Source organism: Rattus rattus, chromosome X, assembly GCF_011064425.1.
Source record: "Rattus rattus isolate New Zealand chromosome X, Rrattus_CSIRO_v1, whole genome shotgun sequence".
NCBI classification, from domain to species: Eukaryota; Metazoa; Chordata; class Mammalia; order Rodentia; family Muridae; genus Rattus; species Rattus rattus.
In genome coordinates, this window is record NC_046172.1 from 95,195,080 (window position 1) to 95,214,809 (window position 19,730).

The 19,730-nt window shown below is 38.3% G+C and overlaps 1 pseudogene; it reads left to right on the forward strand.

Annotated features, from left to right (window-relative positions):
* The first annotated feature begins 16,244 nt into the window (after positions 1-16,244).
* On the forward strand, positions 16,245-16,896 carry LOC116888787 (annotated as a pseudogene).
* Positions 16,897-19,730: the final 2,834 nt, after the last annotated feature.

Genomic DNA, 19,730 nt, shown 5'->3' on the forward strand with positions numbered 1-19,730 from the left:
GAATGAAATTAGCCCCAGGAGTTTGTGTGCAGTCTGGTGTGGCCTCAGAGTAAGGAGCCACAGGTCTGAGCTATGAGCTACAAAGGAAGGTAAAATATCCCTCCAGGCACCTTCTTATTGGCCAGAAGTAAGTCGTGGGCTCAGGAATCTGCATGTAGAAGAGATTTTGATGGTTATGCAAAGTGCTGACTTTTCTTGGCATTTTCACTTTTCCCTCATAAGGGGGCAGGCACACAAATAAGGAAAAAACATTATGAATTATTTAGACACCCTGCTTTCTACTACCACCCTTCGCCTATGTATAGCTGTTTTGGCTCTCACATTAGAGGAGAAGACAGGAAAAAGTCCCCAGATTCCATTTTTGCAAGGAGATAGAGATGGTTTATAACCTAGGATGTTTTTTCCTGATAAAAATTCAAAGTCATGCTGAACAAACTGGGGGGAAACCACAGTGGAGCCTGAATTAAGAAAAGAAAATCTGTAGGGGCAGCTCCCAGAAGCAGGGCCATAACCGCATTTTCATAAGTTCTCAGTCCCTTCTAGGGCCAGTGTGGCACAATGAGGAGAGGGTTTGGCTGACTGACCAGACATAGTTATTTACACAACAACCAGGAGAAAACGGTGACCTTCTATTTCTACACACATGGCGCTACTAGCCATCATAAGCCAGAAGGAAACAAAGATGTTTTACCCTTTGAGAAAACATGAGGACCGGGCTGGGGAGAAGGCTCAGAAGGTAAAGTGCTTACTGTATAGACTTGGTGACCTGAGTTTGAGTCCTAGAAACCACAGTGGAAAGAGAGAATCAACTCTCATTAATTGTCTCTTGACCTCCACACATGCACAATGGCCTGCGCTTGTGTGCTTGCTTACATCCACATACCCCAATAAAACTTTGAAAACACAGACTGCTACGTGCATTGGTGTATAGTGTTGAAGCACAGGCCATGTTAGTCTTCTCTGCATAGTTTCTGTTTTAGTGCCTTGCCACCAAAATGCATGAAACAGACATTCTCTAACAAGTATTTGGACTATTCACTATTTATATCAAAGGTGCAACCCGGAAGATCTGGGAAGAGTTGAGAAGAAAAAGTCCCAGCCTGGGACACCTTTTGTGAAAAATTTCGTTGTCTTGTCACTGCAAGTTACTGTAGAATGGACAGACTCACTCTCCCATTGTTTACCAGAATAAACGTTTTTAAACAATAGTTGCATTGAGGTATAATTAAGATACCACACATCACCCATTTGGTGTATGCGTCCCTCATTCGCTAGTCCCTTTTGTCTCTGGAACCCACTCACTCATTTTCTGTCTCGATATGTTTACCTATTGTGGACAATGTACGTCAGCGAAATCCTATTAGATCGCTTGTGACTGGCTTCTTTCATTGAGTTTAATGTTTTCAGGTTTTCCTCTGTGTTGCAATCAGTATCAGTGCTCCTTAGTGACATAATAGCTCATTGTATGCATATACTATATATTTTTTATGAATCTATCAGTTAATGCATGTATCACACTCTTCACCCTAGCCTCAACTGGTCTATTGTCCTTTCAGAATCAGAAGAAAAGGTTAAGGAAGGCAGATTCTCCCTCACTGTCTCAGACTGGCCACAACTTTCTCACAGTTCTTATTGATAATGCAGTCATGGTTGCTTACAAAGGTAAGTGCAAGCTTGCATGGAGGGGTTTGCTGCACAGCCAGAAGTTCTACTCTACGTGAGAATTTCCAGGGTCATTCTTTTGTGTATTGTTCTTTCTCTCATTAAAATTTGTCGTTATTCTCTTACGTATTCCTCTTTCTCTCGTTAAAACTTAAAATAAGCTAAACAAATGATTTATTGTTGGGGTAGTAATTCATTGACTCTTCCCTTTTCTGGCATTACTCAAGCTTTTCATATCCTGTTCCCAGAAAGTTGACCTAGAGAGAAAACATGGGAGCAGGAGGCCTAGAATAAGTGGGATGAGAATAAAACAGAACGAGAGGCGGGGTTCTACTCCTTAGTATACCAGTGTCAAGCTGTGTGACCTTGAGGAAATTACTTAGCTGTTCTGAACCTCAGTTAACTTACATTTATCATTATTAGATTCTCATTAGGCAGTCAATCCAGGTGTCACACCTATGTCTGTTGAAACTTGCTCTGGGTATCTGGTGGGGTCCAAGTGGCCTGGAAAGAGTACTACTGGAGCCCTGGTCCAGTCAGAGCCATTGCTAGAGGGCAGCATTGTATCAGTCATTATACTAATGAAGCTGCCTGGGGTGCGGTCAGCTCAGAATGCTTTAATTGAAAACTGTAGTTTCTCCCTCTTCCACAAATGACGTTCTTGCAAAGGGAAAGTAATTTCTGAAGGACTGCAGAACAACCAGGGAAAGAGAGTTTCTGGATCCCTGCAAATTTCATTGATCATTAACAATTTGAGAAAGAATAAAGGAAAACTGCTTCTTTGCATCTGCTCTCCCTCGGATACAGTTGCACAACTATCTTTTCCTCTTTGAAAAAAAAAATCCCACCAATACCACGAGGAAAATGTCCAGAAGCTTGATTCTGATCCACAGACAATCAGGACATTTATTTCTAGGCACTTTCTTCAATGACTTATGTTTATGGCAAATAAAAAGCAAATATTTAAGAAATAGGTTTGTTATAAAGAATAATTTCTGTCTCTGACTCTGTTGCCTGCCTTTGGGAGCCCGTTCCCATTAATGGGCTGCGTCTTCTAGCCTCATTAAGAGAAGATATGCTTAATCTTACTGCAACTTGCTATGCCAGGACTCGTTGACATAAAAGGGAGGCCTCTCATTTTTTGAAGATAAAAGGAAGGTGGGGTGGATGGGGAGAGGTAATGTGGGAGAGAAGAACTGGGAGGAGAGAGTAGAAAGCTTCTATCAGAATGTAGGGTAGGGCTGGAGAGATGGCTCAGCCGTTAAAGGCTAGGCTCAAACCAAAAATATAAGAATGTAGGGTAAATAATAAATAAATTAAAAAGTAGGAAGAAAGAAAAGAAAGGGGGAAAGAAAGGAAGGAAGAAATAAAGAAGACAAGAAAGAATAATTCAGAAATTCTCTGTTAAATCTTTTGATTGTTTGACACATTTCAAAGTGGCTAAAATTCTATATGTAGGTGTGACGTTCACCACCTTGGCCTGGGACAAAATATATATGGCTATGAAGTCTGTATGACCCATGTAGCTCTGGTTCGATGTTCACCTATTGCAGTTCTCCAGTCCCACTGAAAACATGCTCCTTTCAAGCTTGAATATGCACAGACTTACTACAAAGCAAGGCAGGGCTGCCTCACATGGGCTGTAAAGGATAAAGACAGGTCTCAGTGCTGGTCAAAGACAAGAATGAACTATGCACTCTGATTGCAACTGTTGGCAAAGGGACACACACACACACACACACACACACACACACACTGCCATTTACACACGTACTTTAATTACTGGTAGTGGCTGCTTAGAGTATTATTGAAAAGGATTCTCCAGAAAATGATTCCAATGGGTAGGAACTGCTGGAAAGATTTAGTTGCTTTCAAGCTTGGGGTGCCTTGGTTCCTGATTTTTCAAATTTACAATGGGGTGATATATGTTCAGTAGAAACTGTACTTTAAAATTTAAAATTTGATCTTAAATTTAAATTTATAAATGTTCCAGTTAACAGGGTGTGCAATAGTGGTGCTGAGCAGTGGTACCCATGTACACGATCATGAGGGGACAGAACGCTGTGGTGGACTGCGTTACTCAATTCTAATGCTTGCTTGTTCTATTAATGTATTTTTCTACCTACAATGTTATTCACCTTTGGAATTACTAACACCTGCTAAGAACAGAGGAATGGCTATACAAGTGGATAAAATTGCCATCCTTCAAGTAGAACCATATAAATGACTTTACTGTAATCATTCATGATGAATTGAATAATTTGACTTGCTACTGATAATCATTAAGAAAGATACTGTAGAAAAGTAGGTTATCATTGAAAGCAAAGTGGGACATCACATAGACTGTCTAGGTTATTGCTGACACAAGGGTGGCATGCCTCTCTTTATCAAAATATCCTAGAACGAGGAACTTGAATACCACTAGTAATCTTTGTCCTTCCTTTCCTCCATTCTCTACCTTTCTGCATAGTTGATAGGGAATCTGGTTCCTGGGTCTGCAATGTCCAGTATGATAACCACCAGTTACAGGTAGGTATTGAGCACTTTAAATGTGGCCAGTACAAATTGTGATATACTTGTTGTTAAGTAGAAAAATGAAACAGGCCAAGTGGGAAAACAATGAGATGTAAACCAGTTCATTAATTAAGAAAATATTGATTACATGGTGAAAAAGTAAATTACGAGGTGCATTGTGCTAAGTAAAGTATATTGTTAAAATTGATTTCACATGTTTCTTTCTGAATGTGGCCGTTAGAAACTTTGAAATTACATACTCGGCTCACGGTGTATTTCTGTTGACTGCGCTGGTCAACAGCTTTCTAACTCAGAGATGCTGAGGAAAGATTGATTAGGTTCTCTTACAACAAAGCACAAAAAGGGAGAGAAAGCTCAGTGAAATGCTCATTTTTAGAACATTCCTAGATAGTTTGAGGGGGAGGGTCATATGAGCACATGACATCTCCTGCTGGGACGTAGTATTGAAGTGGGCAGAGAGAAAATTCCCCGAAGAATGGAGGGGGTTGCTGGATGAATAAGGCAGTAGGTGCCCTCCAATCTGTAATCATTCTAAATGCCTTTTTAAAAACCCCTAGGCTCCCACAGCCAATTATTCCGCAAGTTCCACCTCTTTCCATTCTTAATGTATCTATTACTCTGTAAATTCAGTGGCTGTCAACTCAGCTAGTGTGGAGACTGCCACTTGTAAAAGAATTTTAAATAAGCATAAAATACAGCCCAGTGACTAGCTCTCCTCTTAAAAAAGCCATTTGTAAAAAGGTTAGAATCACAACCTAGTCATGCTAAAATTCATGCATGCAATCAATGCTAAATCCCATTGCTTTTTTTGGGAACAAACACTTTTTACCAGAGTCACAGTGATACTGATGTTACAAAACAAATCTGTTGTACCAATCCTTTAACCTGTAACGTATTATTGCAGAGATTGAACAGTACTTAAAAAATGGCAATTTCCTTTACAATGTCCCTAGTTTCATGGACCTGTTTGCTTAATACTCCCAGAAGGTGTCAATCTTCTTTGCATGAGGATTCTAATGAATTGAGTCAGGTCTGGAGAGTGAGCTCTATGTTTAAGCTGGGTGATAACAAGCAGAGAGAGGTGGGGAGGGGAGAGGTTAGGAAGAGAAGAGGAGAGGGAGAGAGGAAGAGGAGGAGGAGGAGAAGGGAGGAGAGGAGAGAAGAGAGAGGAGAGGAAAGAGAAAAAGAAGAGAGGAGAGGGAGGGCAGGGATAAGAAGGGGCAGGCAGAGAGGAGAAGTGGTCCTGACACAACTGTCTTAGGTAACAGATACAGTGACACACACACAAATGCACATATAGTTTTCATCTTAGGAAGGATGACGAGGAGTCTGAAAATGCATTGCGGATACTATAGGCACTGCACCAACCATGTCTGTAAAATTCAGTTACTTAATAAAATAGTTCTTTCCCCCCTCATTCCTATGGTAGTCCAGTGTGGTGTTCTATTGATAGAAACCAAAGGGGTCAGTAAGTCCCTGACTGGGCGACTGCTTCTTTATAACTATTATATTTTAAGAAATACAGGAAGTTGTCTAGTAAAGGTTATGCCACAATTGCAACAGAGTGCATTTTTTCAAGCTGTTAGCTATTGTAGCCCACAGTGTTCATAGCTGAGTAAGGCTCATTGATGTAATAGTGGGATGGATGTTCTGAGGGTAAACAACCGCTTTCTGATTGGATTGAAAACCCACTCCATAGGAACTCAGGTCTCATAGTGTAAACCTGGCCAAGAAGTCATGGTTGGGGAGCTAATAGTCCCTTGGGGAGAATTGACTACTATTAATTTGTTTAAATAGACATAGTATCGAACTACCTTCTAAACATTTATTATACCTATGAGCAAGTATAGCTCTCCGACCTTATCCATGGATGGCAATTAACATACACATTCACACATTCACACACACATACACACAAAACACCGCCAGACACATACAGGTTCAAAATGAAGAGAATAAATAATATTGGAGTGCTTGACCTTAAACCACTGCTCAGGTAACATTGTGGAAGACAGACAGAGCAAAAAAGACCATCAGAGTTAGAGGTTGGGTGAACTGTTTTGAAATGGCCTTTGGGTATGACAGAACCGTGAGACTTAGGAACTCACAGAAGCCATGATTGTCCACAGAAGATCTGCAAGAGATCAAGCCTGTCACTTTTTCATAATGGATGGTGGAGGGGCTCACAAGGTTGTTTAGGCTTCAGTGGATGGCCTTAAACACATGTGTGCATCGACAGAACTAGCTGGTCTGTTATTAGTGAAGAATATGATGTTTATATGGGGAACATGAAGTTGGGGGATTGGAATGAGTAGAAAGGGTGGAGTTTGGGTGGATATGATAAAATACATTAAAATGTACTTTTAAAAGAAAGGATAAGTGGAAATTTCTTCTCTCTTCTACAAACTCATAGATTTTGTGAGGTCACACACAAAATGTAGCATAGTATGTGTCTCTATTCATAGAGAAGGTGCTTAAAACCAGGTTAATGGTTCAAATCTACAAGCTTCATTTTTAATTATTCCACCATCTTCCTTTTTACATGAAAATCATTCTCAGAAGACAGATGGACCAGTGGAAACCAACCTCCACAAACTTGATTTACCAGGGTAATTAACTCTAGCCAGGTGTCGCAATGTAAAAGAACCACGAAAGCCGTGTCCCCTTAACCCAGATATTAGGTTTTCAAATGTGGTTCAGGTTCCGGCATTCGGAAGGATGGTAACAATATCCAGAGCTGCCTTTTGCAGTTTGGATCATTATCTTCTCCTTCCAATTGTTCTTTTCCTGATATTTTCTACTTCCCATTTAGAATCCACTAACTGCTCCTGTCCTTTAAGAAACGCCTTTGCACGTTATTTTCATCTTATATCCTAGCAGCCATGGGGATAAAGAGACAGATAGAGCTTCATCAAATACATAGAAGATTCCCACCTTGTGGAAGCAACTAGCTAACTGCTCAATTTTCTTTTAAAAATAAAACAAAAACATTCATCTGTTTTGTATGTGTGTGATGTGTGTCATCGCACTTATGCAGTCAGGGGACAGCCCAGATGAGTTGCTTCTTCACTCTGTCAACTCCTTGGCTTCAACTGCAAAATTACTAACCAACTGTTTTAAATGCTAAAGCCCATTGCTTCACTTACCACCAACTTCTTTCCTTAGAAATGCTTTGGAGTTCTAACCCATGTGTTCAGTAGAGCTAAAAGAGGGGCTTCTCATTTATAGACTACTTTGTTAGTTATCACCCCTATGTAGATGACCTTACATATTCAACATGGCGCATTAGCCCCTGGACAAAGGGGAAAATAACTAATATTTCTAGCTCAATATGGTTGTTAATTCCTGTACAAGGACAACTGAATACTATTGACTGCTTTGTTCCAAAGTTCACAGCACAGCAGAAGTTTGCAAAAATTTAAATTATATGTATATTTATGCACATACACACATATAGAGATATAGTTCATGATTCCATGTTCTTTGACAAATTATTCTTGTTTTACTTACTGAAGTAAGTAAATCTCCTCTTCCCTAAAACCTCTCCAGCTACCTTAAGATAATTGAGATATGTTTTTTGTTTTATTTTGTTTTAAAACAGTGTTACTACAGACAAAGCTGACTTTGAACTATCTACCCCAGGCTCGTCTTAAAATGAGGATCTTACTGCCTCAGTTCCCCAAGTGCTGGAATTACCCACATGTGCCATTACATTTTCTCCAGGTGACCTGTTCTTGCCTAGGCCCTCTTGAGTCTCTGAGAGATTCCTGCTGATGACAGTAAAAAGAAAATAGATCTGAGCTTTCTCAAGAGTTGAGCTCTGTGTGTTAATCGGGCTGGGATCTCCATTTCATTTGTACTAGTGAAGAATATGGTTCTATTTTCTATAGAAAAAATTGTTCACTCTTAGTATGTGAAAAAGATCTAATGGTCAACTTGGAGCAAGAGGTCCCATTCTGAGTGTAAATGTGTCCACGACTAGAATTTAGCTATATCTGAGCATGAAAATCTGCTTACATGAGGGACTAGAAGACATATTTGGAAAGAATGAATGCCTGGAGGGGACTGAGGAGATCCAATCAGTCTCAGAGTAGAAGAGGACCAGTTCAGAAGACACTGTAGTATATCATTCAGCTGTGTTCCTAAGTTGGTACCCCATTTGACTGAGTGCAAAAAAAATTGAGAACTTCATTTCCTTCTGTTATGATTTGAGTGTGAAATACCCCCCACTCAAGTTCATGTATGCGAACATGTGTGCCTCAGGTTGTGGTGTTGTTAGGGGAGGTTACAGAAAATGTTAGGGGGTAGACCCTAGCTGGAATAAGTGGGTAAGCTGGAGAGCGGGCCTTGAGGTCTGATAGCCAGCCCTGACATCCTGTTTCATCTCTGCTCTTTGCTGTGCTGAGATATGAAGAAGCAGCTTCATGTTCCTGCTGCCATAGCTGGGAGCTACTTCTTTTACTAAGCCTTGTCCACCATGATGGACTGTATCCTCTTGCTGTGAGCCCAGATAAGCCTTTTCTTCTTGAAAGTTGCCTATTGATAGAATTCAGTTACGTCAATGGGAAACATGACTAGTTCAGACTCTCCTCACTATAGCCCTCCAGGTAGCTTTGGTATACTAAAGGCTCCAAGCACAACCCAGTGGAAACAGATGTGCCTGGTAGATATGACAGTGGCGGGACAATACAATGGTGCACAATGAAAGCCTCTTTTTGTGAGGCAATGGGTATGGATTTTATTGTGAGATTTCAATACAATGAGGTAAATAACCCATGATTTACTAGCTATGACCCTAAACTCCAGTAAAGGTGTTTCCTCTCCTCAACAATAGTAGGAGGATGTCCTACATATGTCCGTAAAACAATAGAGAATAGAGTTGACATCATCTTACATCAACCATCTTCTTCAGAATTCCAGTAAGATTTTGCAGATACTGGTCCAACCTTCAACTTCTGAAATGATCACACCATGAACAGCTAAATTGTTTAAGCTGGAAAGACAGATATGAGCTTGTGGACTGTGGATATGGATCAAATAAATGTCTTGCCTAGCATGCCCAAGGCCATGGGTTTGATCCCAAGGTGTACAGAAAATCAGTGAAAGTGAATTGCATGGGTTTGGAGCCATAGTTCTCAGGTATAAGCATCTAAATGGGCATAGTTTAATCTTCGAATATACTGCTATCAATGTGGGAGGATTTTTCTATAGAATATTTGGCTAACTTATATATTAAAGCTTTAAGACAGCATAGAACATTAAGCAATGTCTTAACTTCTGACATGAGGGGATCATGCGTGCATGAAAGCAGGTCTCTGATGAGGCTTTGAAGGCATTATTCCTGTGGCTGTTGACACTCTTTTTTAGTGTCCTTCTACTGAAGGGTCTTCTCTTCTGGGCATCCCAGTCTCTTTTTTCCTTTACTCACATGGCTTCATAGTGAAGGTCTTCATTGATAAGATAGTAACTGTTTCTTCCTAAAGTGCAGGGAACTCAAAATGTGTTGAAAAATTTTGAGAAAATTCAAACTTAGAAACTTACACCCTCCAGGGAAAGATTTATTTAACCTGTTTTAAATGTTACATGTTAAAGACATAAACAACCCACTAATGTATATATTTTAAGGTCTTATGTATCAAGTCAAAATAAATTGAAGAAACATTATATTAGCCATTCATTCATTCATTCATTCATTCATTCATTCACTCAGCATTTATCAAATGACAAGTTTATATCAGGCTCTGATTGTTTATTGATTACATTTGAGCTAAATGACTACTTAAACTTGAGTTTGTAACCTTGTTTCTTTTCTTGAGCTCTGAAGATAAACAAAATTGATTTAACTGTGTTACTAAGGCTTGGATATTTCCTGACAAGTTTGTGTTGGATATTTAATATTTGAATGCAGATCTTAATTGTATTTAGAGTCTTTGGGAAGTAATTAGGATAAAAAGTCATGAGGCTGAGAATCCCAGAATGGCATTAGCAGCTTTATGGGTAAAGGACAGGAATGGAGGTAGCCAGCTTGCTCTGCCTCACTACCAGATGTTCTCCGCTATGCAATATTACAGTAAGAAGGATTTCACTACATGCTAACATTATGCACATGGAGTTCCAGAACTGTGAAATAAGCATAAACATACTTTCTTTTACTGCTCTCTTTTCTATTCTTCCTCTTTTCTTCCTCCTTCCATCATTTCTTCCTTCCATTCGTATTTCCAACTATCTTTGTTGGTTTCTCTCCTTTTCTGTTGATAAGATCCCATGTAGCCTAAGAAGGCTGCCTCCAATTTTTCAGATATCCAAGACTGGTTTTGAATTTCTCTGCTTTCATCTCCCAATTGTACCCCATGCTTTGACAAAACTACTTTGTCAACTACTCTGTAGTATTGTCACAGCAATGGGAAATGAACTAAGATGCATGTTTTCCCTTTTGTCCTATATTTCTATTTCCCCATCTTACTTCCCTCTAGCATGCAGAGTCATTTTGGATGACTTAGAGAGACTGAAGGATGGTAAGCATATAAATGGCTGCTGTATGATGTTTAGATTCTACTCTTGGATCTGTAGGTACGTTAGATTAACCAGTACAGTGAAATCATGTTACAGATGAAACTGAGGTTGTCAATCAACTGTTCCTGAAATGGAAAGGTTCAGATGGATTATATGGGTGGGTCCAATATAAGTGAAAAGGAAGAAGCAAATGATGGAGAACAAGAGTGATGAAGTATAAAGACTCGGCCTGATATTATAATAATATCATTATACACGAAGGAGAAGGCCATGGGTCAAGGTCTGTAGGTAACTTCACGAAGCAAGAAAAGGTAAGGAGGCAGAATACCTCTGGAGCATTGAAAAGGACTGAAGGAATACTGTACTGATTATCCCTTCGGGTGTGTGTGTGTGTGTGTGTGTGTGTGTGTGTGTGTGTGTGTGTGTGTGTGTGTGTGTAATTCCCATGTAAAAAGACTGGAAGTAGTTGACCTTTATACTTGCATTTCATTTCATCCCTTCATCTTACCTGTTAAAATCCTCTTTGCCTGAAAACAACTTCCTTTTCTCTATATCTGTTGGCTTGACTTGCATAAGGATTATGAAAGTTCAAAAAAGATGCGCTCTCAAGAACTTCCGTGACAAGAGGTCAGGAGAGAAGAGCTCAACATAACTCTTAAAGAATTCAAATGAAAAGTGAAGCATGGTCATCACATTACTTCTAGTCTTTGTTTTGCCTGACACTGGTTCTTCTGAATGACTGAGTACTTATTTCAATATAAAAAGCTTTTTTTTTTTTGGATTTCAGTAGGGCACTTAAAATCTAGTGGAACATGGGCAAATGTGACAAAGTGAATCTTAAAAAGCGCCCCATCAAGATTTCCATATAAGAGAGTCAGTTGAAATATTCTATCAAATAAACCCATCACCGATGACTAGCAATGTGACTTATTCTTGTGTTATTGGCATCTAGCCAGATGGAGTTCAGAGTTCTTGGAGGAAAAAGTAAATCAGAAAGTTGCTTCCTGAAAGATAAAATGTTTGTGAGATTGTGTCTTAAGATGAAATAAATTGTACTCTGAATCTAATTCCTCCTATGGACTCAGGTGGAATGTATTGTAAATTGGCCATAATATGTATATAATGGATGGAGAAAGTCACACTAATTCCTTCCAGCACGTAGAAAACAGAACATTAGATTGTCTATCTGATGAGGAAGGTAATATAGATTCCCAATTAACTCAGATTTCTACCCTGACAAGGAGATTGATGGATTTCTATTTATTTCGTAGTTTGTTTTCCAGGTCCCCAGAATTGTTCAGTGTCAAAATAGTAAGCCCTCTGTCAAGGCACTATCTAGTGACAGTGACAGTATCCTGGAATACAAAGAGCAACAATGCTTACCTTTTATGAGAGTGAAGTCATTATTCTATAAAACTGCAGATGGCATTTAAGGTTGTTAAACACTGTGAACTTATCTTGGTGTCAGGGCTGCCAATCTGCTACTGCCAGGACTTCCTACGTTGGGTTTTGAATGCTCTTCCATCTTCCGTCACTCCCGTGATACTGGCGTTGGAGCTGAGGGCTGTTTCCTGCCTTGCTCTCTATAGTCTTTCCTGTTTCCCATGCTTTTCAGCTTTCTAATCAGTTAGTCAAATGTTTTATTTTATTTTATTTCTCAACGCTTCTCCCCTGTCTGTTTACAGTATGAGTTGGACTTTGTTGCCTTGACTCATCTCATCCAAGGTTTCAAGTTTTAAGTTTTGAACATGACCTTAGCTTTGAGTTTTTCTTAAGTGGCATTTCATGATGAAGCAATTCCTTCTGTATGTAATTGGTTGAGCTGTTTTTAAATCATGAAAGTATATAAATTTTTATCAATAACCAATATCATTGATGGGGCTTTTGTCCTTTGTTCTGTTGAAATTTTATCATATTTATAGACTCGTGTGTTTAACTATCTTTCCCTTTTGATAATAAAGTCATTTTGTTTTGTGATGTTAAGATGCTGTTCCACATGTTTATAGAGTTTTTATAATATTAGTAAGAGATTATATTTTAGGAATTAATCCCATTTAGCTATAGTGGATTGTGATTTTATGGGCTGATGACTTCATTGCCTAGTATATTAATTAGAATTTTGTCTATGTTCATCAGGCACACTATTTTAATTTTGTAGTGACCTTGTCTAATTTTGATCTCAGAATAATGTCGCAAATGAGTTTGGATATTTTGGGTACTATGAGAAGAATTGATATTGTTTTTTAATATTTGATGCAATCCATTACTACCATAGTCTTGGGCTTTTCTTGATGGAAGATTTTTGTGATGGATTTAATGTCCTTGTCATTGGTTTGTTTAGGTTTCCCACATGTTCATGATTAACAAGAGTAAGTTGTATGTGTCTAGGAATGTATTCATTATTTAGGTTTTCCTATTTGTTTAAACATTGTTTTTTTACAACAGTCTCCCAGGAGCCCTTCTGCTTCCATTGTATCAGTTTTAATGTTTCCTTTTCCATTTCTGATTTAATGTGAGTTTTTTCTGTTTCTTTGTAGTTTGGCTAAAGTTCTGTTAATTTTGTTTATCTTTTCAAAAACCAATTTTTGGTTTTGTTGATCTTTCCTGTTGTTTTTTAGTTTCTATTTCAATTATTCTGATCTGATCTTCATTAGTTCCTTCCCCTTATTATTTTTGGATTTAGTTGTTTGCTCTTTTTGTAGTTCCTTGAGGTGTAATCTTAGGCTGTTTATTTGAGACCTTTCTTCTTTTTGAAGTAAGCATTTCTTCTTGCTGACACTTTCCTTCCTAGGAGACTATTGTATTGTCAATGTTTTGGTATTTTGTGTATTCATTTCCATTTCACAGGATATGTTAAATTTTCCTTTATAGTTCTTCTTTGACTCATTGGGTATTTGGGAAATTTTTACTTAATTTCCATGAATTTTTGAATTTTCTGAATTTCCCTCTGTTATTGATTTCTAGTTTCATACCATTGTGGTCATTCATCTGATGTTAATCTTGTTACATTTGTTAAGTCTTGTTTTGTGGCTTAGCATGTGATCTCTCCCGGAGATGGTTCCATTGCACTTGAGATAGATGTGTATTCTGCTATTGTTGGATGGAATGATGGAATTTCTCTTGTTTCTCTCTTGCTCTCTCTCTCTCTCTCTTCTCTCTCTATATATATATATATATATATATGTGTGTGTGTGTGTGTGTGTGTGTGTGTGTCTGTGTGTCTGTGTGTGTGTGTGTCTGTGTATGTGTGTATGTGTGTAACATAGCACCATTTCATTAAAAATGCTTTATTTAAAATATACTTTACCTGCTGTAAACATAGTATTCTTGCTTTTATCGCTTCCATTTCTTTGCAATGTCTTTTGTAACCTTTAACTGTCAATATATGTATATCACTCAACGTTAAGTGAGTCTTTGTATTACGTGTGCATTTGAGTCTTTAAAAATCTATTCCTTCATGCTATACCATTTACTGGAGACATCATTCACTTGATTCAAGGTCACATACTGGTGCTTTCTTTGGCAATGGCATATTTGTCTGTTGTTCTTGATACTTTGGGCCATGTGTTTACATCTGAACATTTGAAGACATAAGAATGTATTCCTGTTTCTGTAGCCTATTCTTCTGTTTGGGAAGATACATTTACCAGTCAGCTTGTCTGGACATTCTGGATTGCTGTCTACCTTGGTATATAGGTAGTTGCCATAGTATTTGGGAACACTGAGCTGGTACTTAGGTTCATAAGGTTGGACATTAAGCACAGATCTACTGATATATACCTGTTGAGTGACTGACCTGCAGTCTGAGAGCATTCAGGCTGTGCATGGATCCTGCTTTTAAAGGGAGTCAGCCTGAAGTCTGAGTCCACAAAGGCTGACAAGATTTAAGAAGGAAATTGAAACTGAAACCATGAGGGAAAACTACTTGCTGACCCACTCTGTTTCATGATTAGCTAGTCTTCCTACTTAGGAAATGGTGCCACTCATGGTGAGTTAGGTCTTCTTCTACAAGAGAATGTCCAGAAATGTGTCCACAGTCCAAACTGATCTAGGCAATTTCTCTATTGACGTTCTCTTCTTGGGTGACCCTAGACTATGGTAAATTGATGGTTAAAGCTAACTAGGGCAGAGAGTTTCTGCCATGGTATTTTCTTCTTCTAGTTCTGTCACATTTTTCTATTCCATTATATATATTTGATTTTTAAAAATGTGTATCTGAGAAACCACATATCTTAACAATCATTTTAGACTTGTTTTCCATCAAGTTAAACTGTCTCGGATTAGTGGAGAATGTTATGAATCTCAAGACCAGTCCAGCATGAAGGATGAAGCATTTTTCTTTTCATTTTGGACCATTTTTCTTGACTAAGTCCTATGTGTGTCCTTTTTGTTATTCCCACACATAGGTACTGCTGCTTTTAATGTCTCTAATCCTTTTTGTTCTTGGTTTATTTGTTTCTTTGTTTACGTATAAATGAGCATATCTGAGTAAACTGTCTTTTTGCAGACCAGAAGAGGGCATCAGATCCCATTACAGATGGTTGCTGGGAATTAAACTCAGGACCTCCGGGAGAGCAGCCAATGCTTTTAACCACTGAGCCATCTCTCTAGCCAGTCTCTAATTCTTTTTTTTAAAGATTTATTTATTTATTTATGTATTTATTTATTATACATAAGCACACTGTAGCTGTCTTCAGACACACCAGTAGAGGGCATCAGATTCCATTACAGATGGTTGTGAGCCACCATGTGGTTGCTGGGATTGAACTCAGGACCTCTGGAAGAGCAGTCAGTGCTTTTAACCACTGAGCTATCTTTCCAGTACCAGTCTCTAATTCTTAAAGTGCCTGAGCATAAATGCATTTTTGAGTTAAGCTACTCTATTCTATTCCTCCATGAATATTATTCTGCTTAAGGAACCAGCAACATTAGAATTAAATGATACATTAAATAGATCTAATGGAATGCAAAAGATTCCACCCAAACACCAAAGATACATACACATTCTATGCAGCAGACTACGAAAGGCTCTCCCAGATAACATACTTGAATACAAAACAAATATCAATAAGTAAAAACTGAAATAATTCTTTGCAAAATAAAACTCAAAATCAATGGTAAAGGATCTCTAGTAAGTACACAAACTCACAGATAGTAAATGATATATTACTGAACGGTGAATGTATCAAGAAGAAATGAAAATTAAAACACAATACAACAAAGCATCTGGGACACATTAAAAGTGTACCAAGAGAAAATTTGTAGTTCAGGCACCTATATTAAAGAAGCCTAATGAGCACAAATAAATGACTTAATGATGCAGCTCAGAAACTTAGAATATAAGAATAAGTCAAACCTAAATCCAGAAAATGTGTAGAAAAGATGAAATATTTATACAACAAAAGCTGTGTTTACTTATAAAAATCTGTCCCAAGGAAGAATGGAGACCTTTATAGGGTTTAAGTGGAATAAGAGATTTTAGAAATCAGTCACGGGCCTGATTTCGTAGGCGCAGCGGGCCTAGCATCGTCAACATGCTGGTCGCCAGAAGCTGGGTTTGTCACAAAACCTGTGACCACACGGAGACTCTTTGAGAAATTGTGTCTCGACCAGGAGCTAAAGTTGATTGGAGAGTATGAACTCTGGAACAACCGTGAGGTGTGGAGGGTCAAATTTACCCTGGCGAAGATCCGTAAGGCTGCCCGGAATCTGTTGACGCTGGACAAGAAGGATCCTCAATGTCTGTTTGAAGGCAACGCTCTACTGAGGCGACTTGTTTGCATTGGGATGGTGGATGAGGGCAAGATGAAGCTAGATTTCATTCTGAGCCTGAAGATTGAGGAATTCTTGGAGAGACAGCTGCAGACCCAGGTCTTTAAGCTGGGCCTGGCCAAATCTATTCATCATGCCCGTGTGCTCATCTGCCAATGTCACATCATGGTATGCAAGCAGGTTCGCAAGCAAGACCCTTTCATGGTTCGTCAGGACTCCCAGAAGCACATTGACTTCTCCCTCCGTTCTCCTTATGGTGGTGGCCACCCAGGCAGAGTGAAGAGGAAGAATGCCAAGAAAGGCCAGGGTGGTGCTGGAGCTGGTGATGATGAGGAAGAGGATTAATTAATACCTTGTTGCACTGGGGGATTGTCTAGTTTTCCAGTTGACAAATAAAACAGAATTGATACTTGGTTTAAAAAAAAGAGAAATCACTCCTATAGGTAATTACAATTAAAAATACTCCCCCAATGTACAGATTTGTTAAATGGTCTTCAAAAAGTTTTACTCTACATTTCTTGATTTTGATTCTTAAAAAAGAAAGAAATGGTAATACAAATCACTCCCCAAGTGTCATCACCTCCTCCTCCTCCTCCTCCTCCTCCTCCTCCTCCAATGTAGAGTGTCACTGGCTTGGAGCTTGCTAGCCTCAACCTAGCATTCAGAGTGCTTGGATTATGTACACAAATTATTATGCTATGATTTTCAAAGCTCTTTAAAAATTTTAATACTTGTGGTCCCCAGGTTGGCAAATGTTGGCTTACTGGTAGCATTATTTTAATTTTGCTTTTTCAAAACCAACGACATAAAAATATTAGGTAGTAGAATCTTGAAGAAATTCTGTTAAAGCAGGAGGTGATCTCTACTCACTGTGTACCCCTCATATGTAGCTTATATATTCAGAGAAAAAGTATAGCTAGGAGATAGGCTTGCTGTGTAGATGAGCTCTAGCTGGTAATTCAAAGATTCCTTCTAGCAAGAAGATCTGTAGACATGAATTTTGAATAGAGCTTATTTTTTAGTAATCCTGTTAAGTGGTGATTGATGTTGTAAAATCCAGACCTATGGCTCACAGCAAAATAGAAACAGGGTACCAACTCAAAATTAACTTAGGCTTGTAAACAAAATTGAGCTGCTTTTAAAAATAGCTACAAATGAAGCATGAGAAAAAGATCAAAGCTGGTGTCTCAAGTTTACTTATAAAATATATTGATTTTGTTTTTGCTTTTACTTTGTTTTGGTATTCTTTCGCTTATTTCATTACATTTATAAAGTATATTAACTTTCTTTATTAACTTATATGCACCATTCTCTCTTGTAAATCATACTGTGGATGTGGAATTTCCCTCTGGGCTTTTACCACTTAACTGTGGGATTTAAGAGAACATAACATGTTAACTGACCAGTCAGTACCCTTCACCTTACAGAGGATAACAAGGCAAAATGTTTAGTTTAAAACCCAGAGACCTTAAACTAATAGCACTTCAGAGTCGCAGAAAATGAATTGACCAATTGGACTTCTGAGCCTCTGAAGTACTGGAGGTGGGAGTACTTGAGGAACTGACAGTGTTAATACAAGAAACCAAATGAAACATTTGCTATGATAGTGTTAAAATGGGACGTTGGTGAATTGAAAAGGTCCTCTAAATTATGTATTTGTTAAAAGAAATTAAATGTAGAGGGTTTGAAAACTGACCATAACAGTAAGACAAAGAAGAATTAAAAGGATAACTTCTTTGTATAGGGTTGCGGCCTTGTGAGCTTTCCTCTGTCCCTGTTTGCATGTCTGCTGTTGTTGTCCTTATTCAGTTCGTGCGTAGGCTGTCATGTTAGTGAAACTTGATGGGTATAACTTCTGAAATTACTAGACGACACAATATCAAAGTAAACTCCAAAGAACTACATGTAACAAGGAATGCTGAGAATGGGAGAAGTCTTCTCCACGGAAGAGCAAACCACTTGGATATCCAACATCAAATTTTCAACCCCTAAAATATAACACAATTAACATTATAAGACTGAATAGATTATATTTAGGAATATGTACATATGTAACATATATACATATATTGCATATATGCATGCAATAAGAATAAATAAAGGGATTGTGAATTGAAAGAGAACAAGGAAGAATATCAGGGAGGGTTTGGGGCAAGGAAAAGGAGGGGAGAAATTATGTAACAGTATTATAACCTCAACAATTTAAATAAGGAATTTAAAAAAGATGTATTCTTCCAGAATTTCAACTGTAGGATACTAAAGAAACTGTAGACTCTGAATGGAATAACTTGGATTTTGAGGTGACAGTAAGCTAGTGTCCCAGGTGTGGTGTAGGGTGGGAGAAACAGGTTTTCTAAGAAAAGATTTCTGCTAGTGCAAGAGTTGAGAATTATATGAGTGGGGAAATATGAAGAAGAAAAGCCAGGGACCAGAAAGGTCATCAGGAAGAGATGGAAAGTTAGGACGGATTCTTGAAGAAGATTGTCTATTTTAAGGGTGGGAAGAGTGGAGGAAAGAATGTGGGTGAGGTGAGCCATGATAAAACCTAACAAAGGACAAAACCCAGAAACAGAATGCTCCTTTTTTACTAGAGTACCATTGTTTTCCAACTATTCTTTTGTGGATGCCAGAGTCAAGATTCTGCTGGGATAATCTGTAAAGGACAATTTACAAGCATCCTCAAGGAAGAAAAGATCCAAAAGGAATGGCAGTGAAATGTTTATACTTCAGAAAGGACAAAGCTTGTTACATTTTTTGTGCTATTGTTTCCCATTTTTATTGCTAGGATGCAGTAATTAGAGGACAATCTGACCTCACACACACGCAGGCACGTACACAGGCAAGCATGACCTACAATTTGACATTAGTTGAATGAAGTAAGATGTTTGGGTCAAAGGTTCAATGCCTATATCCACTTCCCTCTCTTCTACTAACTTAAAAAAGGCAACAGACACCCTGAACAACCATTTTAGCAGTATTATAACTATGTAAAAGATTTAGAGTGACCCAAGGCACCAAGAGAACTTATTTGGGATCAAGTACTCTTCAGTGAGGAGTGGAGAATGTGTCAATATTTCTGTTATGTGCTCTGAAAGTTTATCTCCAAAAGTTTACTTAAAGCATTAGACTTAGGCTATAATATAGAATATTAGGTGTTGATTTAAAAAAATGCTGTTTTGCCTGAGATGTTTGATATGAAATGAGGACTTGTATTCTGTAGTTCAAGCACATATTTTGATATTTCCCAC